Raw genomic sequence first — 17928 nt, forward strand, 5'->3', positions numbered from 1 at the left:
ACCATTCCTATTTAAGTACTGGCATTTCTAGCCACTGCAATAAGGCAAGAAAATAAAATAAAAGTGAAACAAACTGGAAATAAAACAAAACAAAAGATGACATGATTTGCTAGGTAGAAAATCCCAAGAAATCTACAAAAACTAAACAACTACCCCCAACTTCTAGAACGAGTAAGTCATTTCAACTGGGGCACAGGATACAAGATCAACACATAAAAAACAACTGTATTTGTATACTAACAATGAAAACATAGAAAGCAAGTTGAAAAAGCCAATCCCAAAAGGTTATATATACTGTATGATTCCATTTATAGAATGTTTTTAAAGTGACAGAATTTTAGAAATGGAGAACATATTATTGGGCCTGGGCTAAGAAGGGAGTGGGTTGGGTAGGATTCCGATGTGGTTATAAAGGTGAAACAGGAGGGGTCCTTGTGACGATGGGACTGTTCTGCATCTTGACTGTGTCAGTGTCAATAATACTCTGGTTGGGATATTGTGCTATAGTTTTACAAGACGTTACCATTGGGAAAAATTAGGTGAAGGTACCTGAGATCTCTGTGTATTATTCCTTGTGACTACATGTAAGCCTACAGTTATTTCAGATAAAAAATTTAATTTAAAAAGTACAGCACAAGAATGTGATATAAAATTGTACATGACAAACATAAATTACGTTTTTTACTATTATCACTGTTACTGGTAAAATTAACCTTGATGAGAAGGATTGTGGAGAGAGGAAAACTTAAGTAAAGACCAAGAAAGAATTAAAAATACAGATATCTGAGAAAGAATTAAAAATACGGATACCATCACCACGCCTTGGGACGGCATTTTTGATGTGCAGGTGGGAGGTGGAGGGAGTCAGGCTGGAGAGGTCTGCTGGAGTCCTCTGTGCTCTCCGGAGGATGCCCTGGATATACCTGGCTCGTGGGAGAGGGGCTGATGAAGGGTGGCCTAAGGGTACCCTGCTTATTTAAGCCACATAAACAATGCTAATAAGATTTCCCAGACATTTCGTCTCTGAAATAAGGGAAGGAAGGTGTGAATTAACAGAGTGCACACGCAAACGCAATGCGAGAATCAGGTAGACAGCATCAGATCAAATGCAGAGACCAACAAATGTGGGCTTCTTGGAAACAATGAGGAAACACTGGGGCTGTTAAGCAGGGAGAGACCCAAGGAAAGGACATTCTACTCTGGTTGTGGTGTGAAGAAGGAAGACGGGAGAGCTGGCATGGGTCTGGGGCTGGGCCTGGTGCAGAACCCAGTAAGAGATGGAAGGGGCCAGATAGGATACAGGGAAGGAGAGCCAGGAGGATGAGGCCTGCTTTTCATAGGCGTTTGTAGACCAGCAGAGAAGAGGGTAGGTCCATTGTAGGGTTTCTTGTAATGGAGGAGGAAAGGATTCAATAGGAATTAATGGAGAGGAAGACAGAAAGAAGGACTGATAATGACTGGGGCGCAGAGTGAAGAGGCCAGGTTAGTCCCAGACAGGGAAAAGTTTGTCTCTTCCCTTGAAATACAGAGGATGCATGAACAAAGTTGGACAATCCAGGGAAAATCTGAGGCTTGGTAAAGTCAGCACCAAATGAGATTGAGAGAGTAAAGTTCTCCTTCATCCATTCTTTCCATGGCAGAATTCAGCATCTTCAGATGTTCCCCAGAATATCCAAGTCTGAGATGCTACCTTCAGAGGAAGGAAAAAAAAATCACAAGAGAAATGGCTCCCAGTGGACTAGGATAATTCTTTTTTCTTTTTTCATAAATTAGTTTACAGCTTGTGACATTAAGAAAATCAATGCCATTTCTCATGTTTACATAGCATTTGCTTAGTGGAATAATTCTCTAGGGAGTGAATTTTTGTGATGGATTTGACAGAGACATCATTAATTCAGAAAAGCCTCTCTCTTTACCTGCCTGATCTCCTCCAATTCACAAGCACTGAATTCATAACGCTGGTGCCAGAACTCAAATTTCGCTCCTTCTTTTAAGAGATGAAGAAAATTTAGACTAAGTAGGAGAAGGGCTACCTTCAAGGTTACAAACTAAATCAATGAGACTAGAATAGGAATTTCCCAGCTTGTACAGTATTCTAATTTTCTTTTATGATCCTTTGAATCAGAAAATGGTTTGCAAAGGACTCTGATCAAATACAGCCACACCCAGATCGTGGTTGCTGACTCTTCTTAGTGGGTAAGTTCAGAAAGAACACCCTAGAGGGGTTTCTGGGGTCTGGACAATACAGAAATTAGAGCTAATGGGGTCAGAGTTGGTAGGGGTCAAGGTCTAGGTTTGAGAAAGGCAGCAGAAGCATTGTTAAATGCAAAAAGCCAGTTGAAGAGGGTAGCTTGGGAAAATGAAGTGAGGCCAGGAGCAGGGAAGGTGGAGGCCAGGTGGATGGTGTAGGGAGACAGGCACGGAGAGGGCACGGACAGCCTGCCAATGGCTAGTGTGACCAGCCTCCTCTTTGCAATTGTTTAAAATCAACACTTGGTAGACCATACAGAAATGAGTCTTAAGTATTCTGTGCCTGCAATTTGCCAAGTAGAAGGGAGCACACAGCCTAACTCTAACAGGTGTTGTGCACTTGATTCTCCGGTCCTGATGCCCTCTTACTTGTTACATTTGGGGCAGATTTGAATCAGTCTTGAACACTCTGGGCAAATGGGCCTGGACCAAATTCTGCCACAAATTCACCGAGAGACCTTAGGTATTTACTTTCCCTTCTCTTGGCAGAGTAAAGGAAGGTGTTAAACTGGTCCCTTAGGACCTGTTACTCTGGCATGCTTGGATTATCTCTGGACAAGACAGTTAGGCTAAGCACAGGCAGTGAATTCCATGAATCCCACTTCCCCTCTCACACCAGTCTCCGAAGACTGAAGCTGCCCTCTCCTGATGAACCAGATGAGCGATGAGAGCTCAGTGCTGCAAACCGGCTCCCTATTGTCCCACTTTGATATTCCTCTGAGAGCGCAGAGGGCCAGCAGCTCCCTTCCTAGCTGCTGCAAGGACACATTTTATTTCCTCATGCTCTTAAAAATCCCCCAGTGCCAGCCCCCTGAGCTGGGGCGAGAAGCAGGTGTGCCCCAGCGTCACACACAAGTGGCCAATGTCTGCTCTCTGCTGCTGTCTGATTAGCAAAGAATGCCCTCCTCTGACATCATGTTATAGTGAGTGACCTCTGAGGTCTCACAGTGAAGGGAACAATTACATAACCAGAGCAGTTAGGCTGAAGGGAACAAAAACATAAGGAGTTGGGCCTGCAGCCCGGAGCAGAGAGGCAGTAGTGAGCGCGAGGCAGATGAGCACATTAAACTGTGGACCCAGCATCCACACCATAGCACAAATATAGTTTTAGGAAACTTTCCAGCTTATCCTAACATGTTCTTCTGCAGTACCCCGTAGCCTTATTCCAAGAAGACAAACAGTGATTTTTGAGCTGATGCCACACATCTTTAACGTGTATTACGAAACTTTTTAATTTTAAATTGTCCAGGCCCTTATGTAAGATACATTTCTCATCGTTTAACATAACTGAAGAAAGGCTTTAAAAAGAGATGTGGTTATATATGGCACTCACAGTGAGGCATCTAGAAATGGATTCTGTCCTGGCACTTTCAGCTGGGTGATTCTGGGCAAGTTGCTTTTCCTCTCTGGACTTCAACTCCCACATCAATGAATTAATTTTATCTTTCATTTCTTCATTTATTTATTAAACCTCTGTAGAGCAGCACCTATATTCCAGGTGCTGGGAAAATAAAACAGAACTACTGCCTTCAAGGACACACTGTGATCTTTGGTTATTAAATGAGATGGTTTGACTTCAAGCTTGTCAGAGTCACGTCTCTAATTTATAGAATCAAAAAATGGATCATGTTACAAGGCTTTCTCATGTCCACGTGTCATCAGTAGGCAACAAAATACAGTGCAGAGAACAGAGGTTTTGTCTCCAGAAGGGCCTGGGCTCAGTCCTGGCTCTCACCTCTGCTAACACCAGGCGCACGAGCTCTGACCTGCTTCCCCCTTGTGAACTGGACGGCCCACAGGGTGCAAATCAATGACTGTGTGTAGATGAAAGCACTTTGCAAACTGCAAAGTGATGTCAAAGGTTAGGGGTTATTTATATAGGAAAAACCTGCTTAGACTAGAGAACAAACTGAAACCTGGAAAACTAATCCCTCCCTGATCGTTAAGGTTCAGATGGCCCTGGATTTTGTATTTAGTTCAATCTTTTGTGGAATGGTATTTTTAAAATTTCTATTGGGCTTTATATAAGCCAGTGACTTTTGGCAAGGTAGCCATAGAAACAAGATACAACTCGGTGCACGTTTCAGGCTCCAGATATATCTGACAAATGTTCCTGACGGTAGCTCTTGGGAATCTTGCTGCAAGAGCCCCTAGAGATAACGTATGCTAGCCCTCGCACTTTCTGCTGAGGAGGATGGAGTCCGGAGAAAGTGAATGATTTTGTCTGGATTAAATAGGAAACAGGTGGTGGGGCTAAGACTTGACCCATATCTGCTGCAGGCGGCTGATAACTCCTGCATCTTCTCGCTCCAAATGCAGTATTTGTTTGATTATTTCACTTTTCCTTAGGGTATAGTTTTTTCTTTAATTTGTTACTCTGGAATGGAACTAGGAATGAACTATGCAAATGCTTTGCTCTTTCACATAAATATCCATCTATGTTTGTATCTGTTAGTGCTAAGATTCTGGAATGCCCCATGAGGAGGTCAGCCTGCTGTTCCCGGACGTATTCAAGACACCGGATTATGTTGCACGGGCTTGGCTGGGATGTTCCCTGTGACCCCTTCATACATTTCTGTCAATTCGTTCTAAATCCAGCTGCCTTTGTGGATGATTTAAACATAAACATTTGATAGGAAAAATAAACAAATAAGCATTCATGTGTTTTCATGTGAAGGAGCCTTGAATTAGCATCTTGGTTTTGTTATTTACTGATCATCTGAATTTAGGTTAGTTACTTAGCCTCTCTGAAGTTTCTTGCTCAACAATGCCCACAGAGCAAGGATAACAAGTCAGTTTCCTGAGGTTGCTATAACAAATTATCACAATTTTGGTGGCTTAAAACATCAGAAACTTATTCTCTCCCAATTCTGGAAGCCAGAAGTCTGAAATCCGTTAGGGACATGGTGCCTCTGGGGGCTCTCGGGGTGAATCCGTCCCTCACCTCTTCCAGCTTCTAGTGGTTGCCCCCACATTCCTGGGCTTCTGGCAGCATCACCCCAGTCTCTGCCTCCAACTTCACATCACCTTTTCCTCTGTGTGTCTGTTATGAGGACGTAGTCACAAAATTTAGGGCCCACCCAGATAAGCCAGGAAAGCCTCCTCATCTGAAGATCCTTAATCGAAGTTCATCTACAGAAACTCTTTTTCCAAATCAGGTAACACTCTCAGGGATGAGGTTGTGAACATACCTCTTTGGGGACCCACCATTCAACCCACTACAGACAAACGTGAGTGTGAGGTGTGTGAGCCGAGTTAGTGTCTTCTATGCGGTGACAGCGCTCAGCAAATGGTGGTGGTCTCCTACCCAGGCATTTAGGGAAAATTCTAGTTGCCTACTTTTCCTTAAAAGTGGAAAGTGATTTTCTACCTAGGTAACTTGGTTAATGTTGAACCTAAAAGCAGCTGCCACTTATTGAGCCTCTGCTGTGATGGTGGGAATTTTATACACTTTGCCTGACTTAATGCTCATAACCGTAAAACTGGAAAGTGAGGCTCAGAGAGCTCACTCCCTTGCGGGCACACAGCCTGTGAGTGGCAGAGCCGGGAGTCAATACCAGGCCAGCCTGACTGCTCTCTGGGTGTGTCGTGCTGTCTCTCCCACTAAGGAATTAACCAGCAGAACGGACCTAATGCTCAGCTAATTCAGGCTTCTCCAGAAGTCTTCCTGTCGAGAGCAAAAACTAGAGTGCATTCATTGCCTGCCTCTTCATTCTGACTTCCAGACCACCCCATCCTGGATGAGGAAAAGGCCTCCTAAAGGATTCTCTGCTTTTCTCTGAAACCTGGGTGCATTTTCTAGCTTCTGAAAAGCACTCTCTGTGTGCAGTATGATTAGACTATTAATCACATTCTTAATAAAAAAGTTTCCTGAAAGAGTGCACATCATGAATTATGGAATACCTGCCTTCACTTGCCTCATCTTATTTAAAAATGTGGAGCACCATGATTAAACATCTCTTTCATGAACATTTGGGCTTTTCAGAAGAGCACTCCATCGAGATTTATTGGAGTGTTTGGAGCTAGTTCTAATAAAACAGTAGACTGTGGAATCTGTGGCTCAGTGAATTGAGCTGATGGAAAAAAAAAAAAAAGACATTCAGATATATATGGATTCCAGGAAAGGGAGCACTGCTTTGGACTGAAGTCCATCCTTCTACAGATCTCTTGGCCTGAGTTAGGGACAGCTTCTCCACAATAGGCAGGAGCAGTTTGTCGTGGTTCAAGGCAATTTTGGATTATTCTGTCTGGATCTGAGCACTATAATTCTGAAGGAACATTGGTACATAGAGCATATTAAGAGAAAAGAGACCAGTATTGGGTGGTAGCTGGAAATAAGGTTGCAGGAGATTCTGTTGAAGGGCATGACAATGGAGCTCCAATATCCAAGTCCAAGCATCTGAAGGAATAGATTCTCTGCTAAATCTCAAGGGATAAAATGAAGACCAAAATAGGTGGAAAATGCACCAAGACCACAAATGGTAAGTTTCAGCATATAGCATGGTGCCCATGCAGTGGACCCAGCTAATATTTGTTTAGTGAGTGAATGAGTAAATACATAAAGATAGAAAGGGCTTTGGTGGAAAAGAAAAGTAGATTTTGAGCCAAATAGATCCAGCCTCAATCTGCCATTTCTTAGTTGACTGTACTTGGGTGAGTTACTCAATATCTTTAAATTGTCTTCTTTACTATAAGGATAATAATATTCACTTCTCAAGACCATCAGGAGGATTAAGATGAGACAAAATCAGGTGTGTGAAAGCACTTTTTGAGCCATGGTTTGGCTTGACAAGTACAACCTGAGAGCAGCTAAGGAGGAGGGTGATGATCAAGCCAAGAGCACAAGTGGCCCGAGGGAGAGCTGTGCCGTCAGGGGCACTGCAGGTGGGTAAATGGTGGGAACTGGGCCCACCAGTGGTTTCACTGATAACTGATGTGTGCTGACTGTATGCCATTCAGAAAATGTGATCATAGGGTATTTTTTAAGCAAAAAGTGATTAATGTTAAATGAATAAATGTGCTTGATTTATTTATATTGTTTTATTTCTGCTTTAGACCTAAGCAGGATAAAAATAAGTTTTTTAGAAAATGTTCTTAGATGATATGGCACCTTCTCCAACTGAGGAGTAGTACCTTAATTCTTTACTTAGTTGGTTTGTGTTCACTGTGATTCTATGAGGCCATAGTTTTTTTCCTAACTATGAAGCAGAGGATATAATGCGAATTCTCAATTAACATCAGTTACAAAATCATGTAGGTTTTTTTTCCCATCACCTACACAGTTGACACAGAAGCCAGGTCAAGGTTAACACAGAAGCCAGAACTCTTGATGACTCTTCCTCTGGGATTCAACTCTAACTTCCTGCTTGAACCCTATGCCCCAGCTACTCTGGCAGCTTCCTGATTCTCCTTGTCAGCTCAGGGAAGCTTTTCCTGACTCTGTCATGCTGACTTAGTTCCCTCTTTTCTGTTGTGTTTACTGAATCTTCTACCCACTTCTACCATAGCACAGATAAAATAACAGTGGCTCCCCTTTGTTAAAGGCCAGTATGTAGCAGGTACTACATCAAAGGTTCTGCATATATTGACTCATGAAATTATTTGAACAACCTTGAGAGTATTATCTTTATTTTACATATAAAGAATCCAAAGCTTTACGAGCTTAGGAAGCTTGTTAATAATCACTCACCTAATGAAGGGTGCAGCCTGAGTGTGAACTTCTGTTTGTCTGATAGGCTGCGGTTGTTTTTCAAGGCAGATAGTGCATCTTTAACTTACTTCTGCATCGTCATTGTTCTCAGTAGGGCCTCTCCTACATTAGTTATTCAGGAGATTTCTTTAGTATTGTTGACAAAAATTCTCTGAAAAGGATTTGGAAGGAGGAGGTATTATTCCAGTGAACAGTTTGCAAACCAAGGAGAAATAGCCTTTAGTGTAAAAGAAAGGAGTGTTCCAGAGGATAAAGGGAAGGCTTGGGTGTTACAGCAAAAGTTCCTGCCTAAGGTTCCCAATCAAGTCTGCAAATGACAGATTCAGATTTACTTGCGAAGTTCTCATTGGTTGACACAGCTGAGCCCTTATTGATTGGTTCAGGTGAGCTCTGAAAATCCCAGAGTTAAAAAGTTGTGGGATTTCAGGGGAAGGCAGAGTACACATGTGACCGCTAGTCAGCAAATGGCTCTATTTTAAGTTTAGGCCCAGTTGGCCACTTGGGGTCCATCTTGAAGGACTGGCTCTTTCAGCTTCACATCTGTTCACAGTGTCATGAAAGGTGCTTCCCAAACACGTGGCTCCTGGGATGGAGAGGAACGCAAATAGACTCACACAGAGACACACTCAGATATACAGGCAGCGACAAACACACCCAGACACCCAGACACGCTCACTCTCATTCTCTCTCTCAATCCATTAAGGGAACTCTCTTTTTACAGCCTGGCAAAATAACACAGAAACCCCTTGGTGTCCGATCAGCAGGTCTCAGATGTCTCAGTGATACGGTTTCCGACCTGTGCAGGGCCTATAAAAGGATCAGCGCTGAGACACTAACGAAGCTGCTCTCAGACCCTGCACACTCCCAGCCTGGCTCCCTTGAGGGCTGGTGAATGCAGCTTCCAGCAGATGGAAATAGGTCTGCTTGTTTTGAGGTGGCCACTGCCCCCAGGGGTGAGAAAAAACACGGCACCCTGAAATAAAACGGAGAGAGGAGGGAAGGGAAGAAGAAGACAATGTTCAAATCTCAGCCCAGGCAGGGGTTGGACTGTAACTCAGGTTTAAATTGTTTTTCTCACTATGCTCTTTGCTACTTTCTTTCCTAACAAATTCCACATAACAATGTATCCTGTCTTGCCTCTGTCTCTGCAACCATTTTTTCTGCCATCATGGAGCCAAGCAAATGAAAAGCTAAATTACCGTTGGTTAGAATATTAGTTTCCTAGGGTTGCTGTAACAAATTACCACAAACTGGGTAGCTCAAAACAATAGAAGTGTATACTTTCAGAATTCTGGAAGCCAGATGTCCCAAATTCAGGAGTGGGCAAAGCTGCACTCACTCTAGAGGCTCCGAGATAGATTTCTTCCCTTCCCTCTCCCAGTACATGTTGGCCCCAGACACTTCTTGGCTTGTGGCTGTATCATTCCAATCTCTGCCTTCATGGTCACATTGGCTTCTCCTCTTCTCTGTGTTTTCTTGTCTTTTGTTTTCTTCTAAGGATGAGTGTAACTGCACTCGGGACCTAACTCAGCAAGCACAGGAGAAGCTGCTCCTCTCAAGATCCTTAATTAGATTTGCAAAGACCTTTTTCCAAATAAGGTAAAATTCATAGGTTAGAGGGTTTGGGTCAGATATATCTTTTTGGGAGCCACCATAGTTCCCACTGCAGTTGATGTGGCTTCATAAGAATCAGCTGGGAGCATATTCAAAGCCCACACCCCTGGACTCAGGCTTAGAGTACGGAGAGGTCCAGGAATCTGAAGTTAGTGCAAGTTCCGCAAATGATTCTGATGGCTCAGCCAGGTTTGGAAAACCCTGCCTCTTGCTTTTTCCAGTACATAACTAATTTAAGACATCTCCAGAATAATCTTTCTAAAACACACATCAGAGCGTGTCCCTCCTGAGACCAAAGGCTCCCCGCTCCATGTCCCACTCACCCTCCCTTCCTGACATTCCCACGCACAGGATGCTCCAGCCACGCAGGGCCCTTTGTGATGCTCTGCAGGTACAAAGCCGCCTTTCCTCTCCAGTTTTTCACATAGCCCCTCCCCCCATTCGGAATGTCTCCCCACACCCCCTTTAGCTTCCTTAACTCTTCTGTGTTTTCTAGTGACTTCCCCTCCCTGAACCTGGGCTAGTTTGGGTGGCTCTTCAGCCCCTGTGTCCACATTCCCATCGCAGAACTCAGGGCCCTGGACTGTGATTGCGCGGTTACTTCTCCACCTCTCCGGTTAGACTGTGAGCTCGTTGAGAAGCAGAACTGTGTCTTACTCATCTCTCTTTCTCTAGCACTTAGCAGAGCGTGTCTGACATATAACAGGGCCTCAGTACACGGTTACCATGAATTAAAGAATGAATATGACAACTTATGCAAAGTTTCTCTGTCTCTCGAGGTCTTCACCAAATTTTTCTTAATACGCAATTCCAATTAGAATTTTGTTTAAAGAGAAAAGAGCACTGAGTTTAAAATCGCACTACATCAAGAATAAAACAAAACAAAAAGTCATACATATGTAATGTATTTTTTTTATTGATGGTCTTGTATCTCTTTCATTTGGGCGGAAATTTTTTTAGTTTTTAAAACCTACTTTCAAATTTCATCTCACATACCACTCAAATGAATGAGGCAGGACAGATATCAGTTACCTTCATTTTATAGATAAGAACACAGGACCCGGTTAGACCAACTGACATACCCACGGTCTCCCGAGTGTTCAGTGGTGAAACCAGTAGTATCTGACCCAAAGCCAGCAGAATTTGCACTGCCTATGTTTGGAACTTAAGTTGACTGTTAAAAAGTCTGCTAGGAAAGTATTGCTGGAATCTAGCTGATCTGTGAGTACAGGGTATGCAGTAGCAGAGACCCCCCACCCCACTTATGAACTGAGGGTGCGACGGGGGGGTTGACATCTACCTGACCCATCACCCCTCCTGCCTGTGCAGACATAAGGGACAGTGGCAGGGCAGAGCACCACTGGTCAAGGGCAGTGTCCGCCTGGCTGGGTACAAATTCTGGTAGAGCGTGGGTAAGGGTGTGACCCAAGACATAGGTCTTTAAATCCCTGAACCCAGAGATGAATGTCTGGAGCTAGAGAAGACAAAGAGAAGGGTACCAGGGCTGATCTGGCCTGCCCTAAGTTTGGGTCACTCCTCTAGCCAGATGTGGACAGAGCAGGAAGAGCCACACCCACGTGGATGACCTTTACACCCACAGTGGCCCACCCACAAATAGACATGACTCAACGCCTATCCAGTTGCAGAAGCACCACTCCTTGCTGGGACAAGGACAGGAAGGGGAGGCATAAGGGAGAAGTCTGAGGAGTTGGCCTGACACAGATTAGGTCCCAGTGACCACTTCAGTAGGTCCTTTGGTTTCAGGGAAGCCAGTCCCATCAGGGGTCCTATACCAGGCTCTCCTTCAAAACTTTGCACTCAGATATGACAGAACAGGACGGGAGATGGGGCAGCTCTGTCTCTCCAGCTGTGGTCTCCAGGGCGGGGGTGGGGGTGCTTCCCCAGGCAATGCTCAGGTCGACCCATTGTCAGGGGAAGACAATACCGGAACTTATATTTATTTTGTAAACCCTTCTTTTTAAAATTTTTTATATTTTGCATGTCAGTTCAACAATGAACATAATATTTGGAGTGCATTAGTTTGAGTATATAATTTATAAATAAATAAATATACACACAAGAGAAGTAAAATAAAAATTATTTGTAGATTTCTGGCCTAGAGCTACTAATGTGATCAACCAAGGAGTCTCTCCAGAATGTTCTAATCCAGCAATTTCCAAACACCAGCCCCCAAGTCTGTTTTGAGCTGGCGTCATGAGAATAACTGTTAAAAATACAACATCTCAGACGCTGCCTCCAGAGATGCTGATCCTGTAGGTCCAGGGGAGGACCCAGTAATCTCTGTTTCCCGTGGTCTCCCTGAGTGGTTCCAGGCACAGCCACGGTCGAGCCTTTCTGAGCCTTGGTTCTCCTGCTGTCGAACAGAGAAACTGCATGAAAGAGAGTCTAAAGCCCTTTCTGTCAGTTACATCTGAGATCCTATTCCTTTAACTGCTGCGAAGGAAAGGGCATTCCACTGAGAATCAGGAGAGCTTTGTTCACTTCTTTCTCATTAGTTCCTTCTCTGGCGCTGCCAGACCTATAACGAAATAATAGTTGGCATTTCCTCAGTGCTTCCTAGATGCCAGGCATGCTCCCCAGCGACTACCTAGTAACTCATTTACTACTCACATCAACTATACGAGGCCAGTTAGTTTACTCGACTATTTCACAGATGGGCCACTGAGGCCGAGTAGAGCAGATGAAGCAGTTAGCCTGAGCTCACAGGCCAGTGAGCAGCCGAGGTTCTAGTTCCCCATCGGTGAGACCTGCGAACCTGCCTTCAGGCACTAAGGATTTATTCTGTGCTGAACGAGTCTCCCGGCTGTTTTCTGGGAGACATAATGAGCCTAACGTGAGTCGGCCAGGTAGCCCGAGGCCCAGAGTCTCCTCCTGGGAGCATAGCAGGTGGTTTAGAAATGATTTGGCTCAGACGGCCTCTCTACTTAGCAAACACTTTTCCTCTTACAGTTTGGAGAAGATCAGAGGGTGCTTCAGAGTTGTGTGCGGGGCGAGGGAATTACAAAGGCGATGCTGTGACTTCGAGGACAGAGGAGCTCTGAACTCTACCATGAATTTGCTGGGTGAGCTTGGACTGCTCATTTGTCTTTCCGGACTCATACACTCTCAGCAGTTAGCTGCACTTTCTAAATAAATGAAGAAAGAAAGAAACAAGCAGCAGCTCATGACCATCGCGTCACGTGTAGACAGTCCTGGGAGACAGATGTTAGTGCAACACTATTCACCACAAAAGAAAGCTTTTGGGGGTCAAACAGCTTTGTCCGTGTCACCGAGCAGGTAGGGGAAGAGCTGGAACTTGTGCCCAGGTCTCCAGGCTTCCCTGGGGCTCTGTCCCCTGTGCCTGCTGCTGCCTCCCTGGGGCTGCTAAATCAGTTGAGCAGTAGCCACGTGGAGAGCCCAGGCCTCCCTCGTACCGAGAGGTCTGGGTGGGGTGTCGTGTCACTTGGCACAAAGAGCTCTTTCACCAGCTGCCCTCACTGAGGACCACCCAGGACAAAGTCGGTTTCAGCCACAGCTGGACAAATTTAGGTCAGATCTGTACACAGATTTCCTGGCAGGGCGGTGAGACAATGGGAAGAGTTCCTGAGCAGAGCTGTAATTTGCATCTCCAGGGGATGTGAAAAGCAGAGCGACTTTCCTCTGCGTCTAAACAGCAGAGAGGCTTTAACTTCGAATTCTCTCCAGGTCCCTTCACCCCAGGCAGGTCTAGGGAGCGCAGGACACGCCACGCACGCCCTGCGGAGACAGAGGTTGCTCAGAGGAGTGGCAAGAGGCAGTCGGTCTGCAAATGCTCATCCGACTTCTGTGGTAGACCCAGTGTGGTCTGGGTGCCAGGGCCAGAGCAGCAAACGTGACAGAGTCCTTGTCCGTAGGGAGACCGGCTTCTAGTGAAGGGAGACAAATCCCCAAATGAATAAGGTGATGTCATGTTCTGATGAGAATAGGAAGATACAGTAGATAACTTGATAGGGAGAAACTTGTGGATATTTTTGGTGGGGGGGGGGGTGTTCAGGAAGGCCTTTTGGGGGAGGTGTCTTTTTAGCTGTGACCTGGAGGATGGGAAGGTAGCATCCAGGCGGACACACAGGGAAAGAGCATCTGCAGCAGAAGGGACAACCCGCGCAGGGGCTGACATCAAACGCACCCAGCGCTGTGATTCCTCTGACCAGCCGGCGGCACCGTTCTGAGGCTGACTTTGTTCATCTGTACCACGGGGCCAGTGTCAGTGCCTACTCCACGGGCATGCTGTGAGGAATAAATGAGACATTGTGCCATGTTGCTGACACCCCAGATCCTCTCCGTCATAGCATGTGGGCATGCAGGTGTTCAAGTGAAGAAATTGGGTGGAACCCCTGGACAAAACTGGGGTGGGGACGGAATGAACACCGGATGCCCAGTCAATCTGACCTTGAGTTTGGAGCAGCCCTGACTCCCAGGGTGACTGTCACCAAGGCAGTTCTCCTCCTCCAGCCTCAGTTTCCCCATTCTTAAAATGTAGACAATATACTTTCCTCCGAAACTTGCTGAGAGAATCCCATTTATTTATACAACAAATACTTATGGAAGCCTTACCATCTGCCAGGCCTGCTTTAGGAGCTACGAGGCTCACAGGGAACAAAGCAGAGAAAGAAAAACTCCTGGAGCTTCCAGTCTAATGGGGAGTAAGAGACAAAGACAAGAAACACCAGTGAGGAAATGTGTGTGAACATCACTCGCTTGCAACAGCCGCCGTAAATTGTGGTGGCTTTTGGTCGCACGTGTGCTGGTGGGTGGGTGGGGAGTCCCCAGACAGATGGAGGAGGAAGCAGCAGAGGGTCTGCACACCTAGATTCTGCTCTCTGGACTGTGTGTCTGCTCCTAGCTCTGCTGCATTTAATCCTGCCCAGAACCCAGTGAGGGAGGCATGATCCCCCACAACTTATAAGTGAAGACAGCTAGCCTTTTAGCTCTGAGGAGACAAAGGGTGGTGGCCCCATATTTGAAGTTCGAGGTCATTGTCCTGGCCTGGGTGTAGAGGCCAGCACCCTGGGACCCCTTACTAGGAGACTGAACAAGGAGGGAGCGTGCACCTTGGAGCAAGGCGGAGGTCCGTTTGTTAGAACAGGGCATGTGAACAGAGAGGGCAAGCCACAGGCATAATCAGCAACCAGGGATGTGGCTGTGGACCAACAGAGAGTGTCACCTGCCCTGAGCTCAGGCTGAGGATGAGGTGGCTGCTTTGTGTAGAAGTGGTGGAAGAGGTCGGGGTGGTGCTGGGCAGTGTGGCGGCCATGGAGCTGCACCGCCAAGGTGCACCTTTGGGAAAGAGCGTGCGGGATCCGCCTTGCCGCTCGGTCAAGACTGTGCTCTTCCTGCGAAGCCCCCACGCGATGATCGAGGATGGCACTGGCCCGACGCAGGGGGGACTGTGCAGGTTATTAGTGCACACATCTGGCCTGGCCCCGTCTTCGAACTCAAACACAGGGAACTGTGTCCTGCCTCCTCCCCAGTCCCAAGGGTCACCCCTCACCCGCTACCTGCCTACGGGATATGGACACTGCCCAGCACACGGGCCCTGAATGTGTGTGGATTTTGTATGTTTTTAATAAGATGTAGTTTACTTTTTTAAAAATAAAAGCTAAATAATTATTGTTTAACATTTTTAAAAATTAAAAAATAAAAAAACTAATTTAAAAATAATCTACATCCTGCAGCTGGACGTGCTGTGCCAGGCCCCTGGGGTGAGTTGGTGGAATTGATCCTATCATGTGTCTATCGTGAGAGAGCATGATCCCACTGCAAGCCTCCTGAACTTTCTTAATCTCCAGTATGGCTCGTGGGACTATTTGTGCCTCGTTAATATTCTGAACCAAATGATTTTTTTTTTTAATTGGAATGGTTTCTAATCACACTGCATCCCAGTGTGTGGAAATCTTCTATGTTGTAACACGGTTCAATTTTGCTGAATTTTGGAATCAGAAAGGCCGTGTGAAATTATCCATGTGTTTGCCATTAACAACACTTGATGGCATTTGCCTTCTCACTTGCCGAGGTGGCAAACCCCTAGGCACTATCCAATGGCCGTGTCAAACCCTACCTCTTTGGGAAGCTGTCTCCACCTGTCTGGCAGCGGTAGGTTCTTTTTCTTTTCAATATGCGCACCTATACGTGGATGTGGTTGTGTTTTACCTTCTAAACTATGCCCTCTTGGAATTCAGGAAACTTTGGTCAACTCCTAGCAGACATATGGTGTGGTTTTTATAAATATTTGGCTTTTCAACATAAATAAATCCAGCACTTACTGCAGGCCACTCTGTGTTAATTCTATGTTAGATGCTGAGTAATGAAAGAAAAGTAAGACACTGTCTGCCTGCAAGGAGTTCACAAGACAGGTGAGGCTGTCAAACAGCTAAATTTAGAAAAAAGCACATGAAATGTATGATCAATAGCTTGATCAAAGTCCAAAGTCCTAATATACAGACCTACTCTTGTCATAGTCTAATGTGGTTATGTGAATCATAAACCCTCCAGGAGAATGAACCAAAGTGCTGGAAATGGCTTTTTACCTACGGGGCGCTGCTAATACTCTATGTTCGCCAATGTTCCCTACACTCAGTAAAGACTGTGGCTATTTAAAGAATATTGATTAGCAAGAGGAACTTAAAAAGAAGAAAAAGAAATTTTAACCATAACCTCTGGTGTTTGCCAGTCGTAAAAAATAAGAATGCACTTCTTTCTCTTCTTGCACGTGAGGATCTGCTAGCAGGAATGATCGGTATTGTCTAGTGTTTCATTTTAAAGAAGACTTCTCACATTCCCAGGCAATTAAAGGCTACTGTTCATGCTGATTATAGCTTTATTCCTGGGGTTTCCATTTTTTTAACCTCCCAAAACAGTGCATATCTCAACGTTGGATAGCAATGATACAGTTTCATTTGATCACAGTATGGAATGTCTTTATAAAAGTCTGCATGCTGTCATAGCCAAGGGGATTATATACCAGGGATGACTGTGAAATCAATTGAGGAGCAATCTCCTTGGAAAAATAGTGCTGCTTTAGAAGGCAGTATAATTGACTGTTTTATAATAAGAAGGAGCAGAGCTCAGGCAGCATTTGGACAGAGGACTTTCGATCATAACGTGATACGACTCTGCAATTGGTGTTGGCGTCTTGTCCTGTTCATACTGTGTGACTGTTCGACATATCAAGGGTCGGAGCTGCCCCCTACCATGTGCCACGTAGTGTACTTTAGCTACATCACCACTTGTGACATTGACGGCAGCCCTTTGAGGTAGTCTTGGAATTATTCCTACTTAGTTGAAAAATAAATGGAGTCAAAGAGATAAACAGCTCACCCAGGATCACATGGATGGCAAGGGGCAGAGCTGACATCACAAGGCGGCGTGTTAATTCCTAGCCCATTTTTTTACCATGATACAACCCTACAATTTGTATCCTAGAGTACTTTCAATAAAGTATAAGATGCAATTCAAATACATATAATGATGATAATAATTTAATAGTCACTATGATTGCACAGATGCTTGGTCATTACAAAGATAACTTGATCTTTTTCTGAGAAAGAGAATCCTTTCCAACATGCCTAACCATAATTGCCTCTTTACGGGAAGGTTTTCTGCACATTTATACGTATCATACAGTCTGCCTGACACGACCTTCTCCCTCCGTCCCTTGCCTTCTGGTAAATTCCTCTTCATTCTCTCTAAAAACTCTCAGGTACAAGTAATCAATCTAACTTCTGTGTCCTCAAAGAACCTGCACACAAATGCATCACGTCCCTTATCCCTTTCTATTGTCTGAATCTCCCTTACAACATACTGCTTTGTGCTGCAAATACAACTTCTCTTCTGCTTTGAGTCCATCTTTGCTTCCATATTGCCGAGCACAGGGCCTGCATACAGTAGGTGCTTAGTACATGCTTGAAGAAGAAAGGGAGGGCAGGAAGAAGAGAGGGAATTGACATGTATGCCAGCTTCGCCCATATAGATTCAGATACGTTAGACAAAAAAACACCACAGGGTTCCTGAAGCAAAAGAAGCCACGGCAGGAGGTGGGACAGAGGCTGACCGGGGATTTCAGAGTCTGCAGAGAGCCTGGGAGCCCGAGCACAAGTGCATCCCTGGGCGGAAGGACTGACACTTAGGGACTGGCTGTTGATCAAGTTCCACGAGCTGCAGGAAGACACCTGCATGTGGCCAGGTACATGGTTCTTCTTTCCTTCACCGTCATTATTTACTTTTATTTTCCTTTAGCACGTTTTTTTTTTTTTTTTATTTTAACGAAGAAAATACAATCCAAGTCCAAGAGTGCTATCAGAGCTTTAAAAAGGGGA

Source organism: Eulemur rufifrons, chromosome 19 (genome assembly GCF_041146395.1).
Source record: "Eulemur rufifrons isolate Redbay chromosome 19, OSU_ERuf_1, whole genome shotgun sequence".
In the NCBI taxonomy this organism is placed as follows: Eukaryota; Metazoa; Chordata; class Mammalia; order Primates; family Lemuridae; genus Eulemur; species Eulemur rufifrons.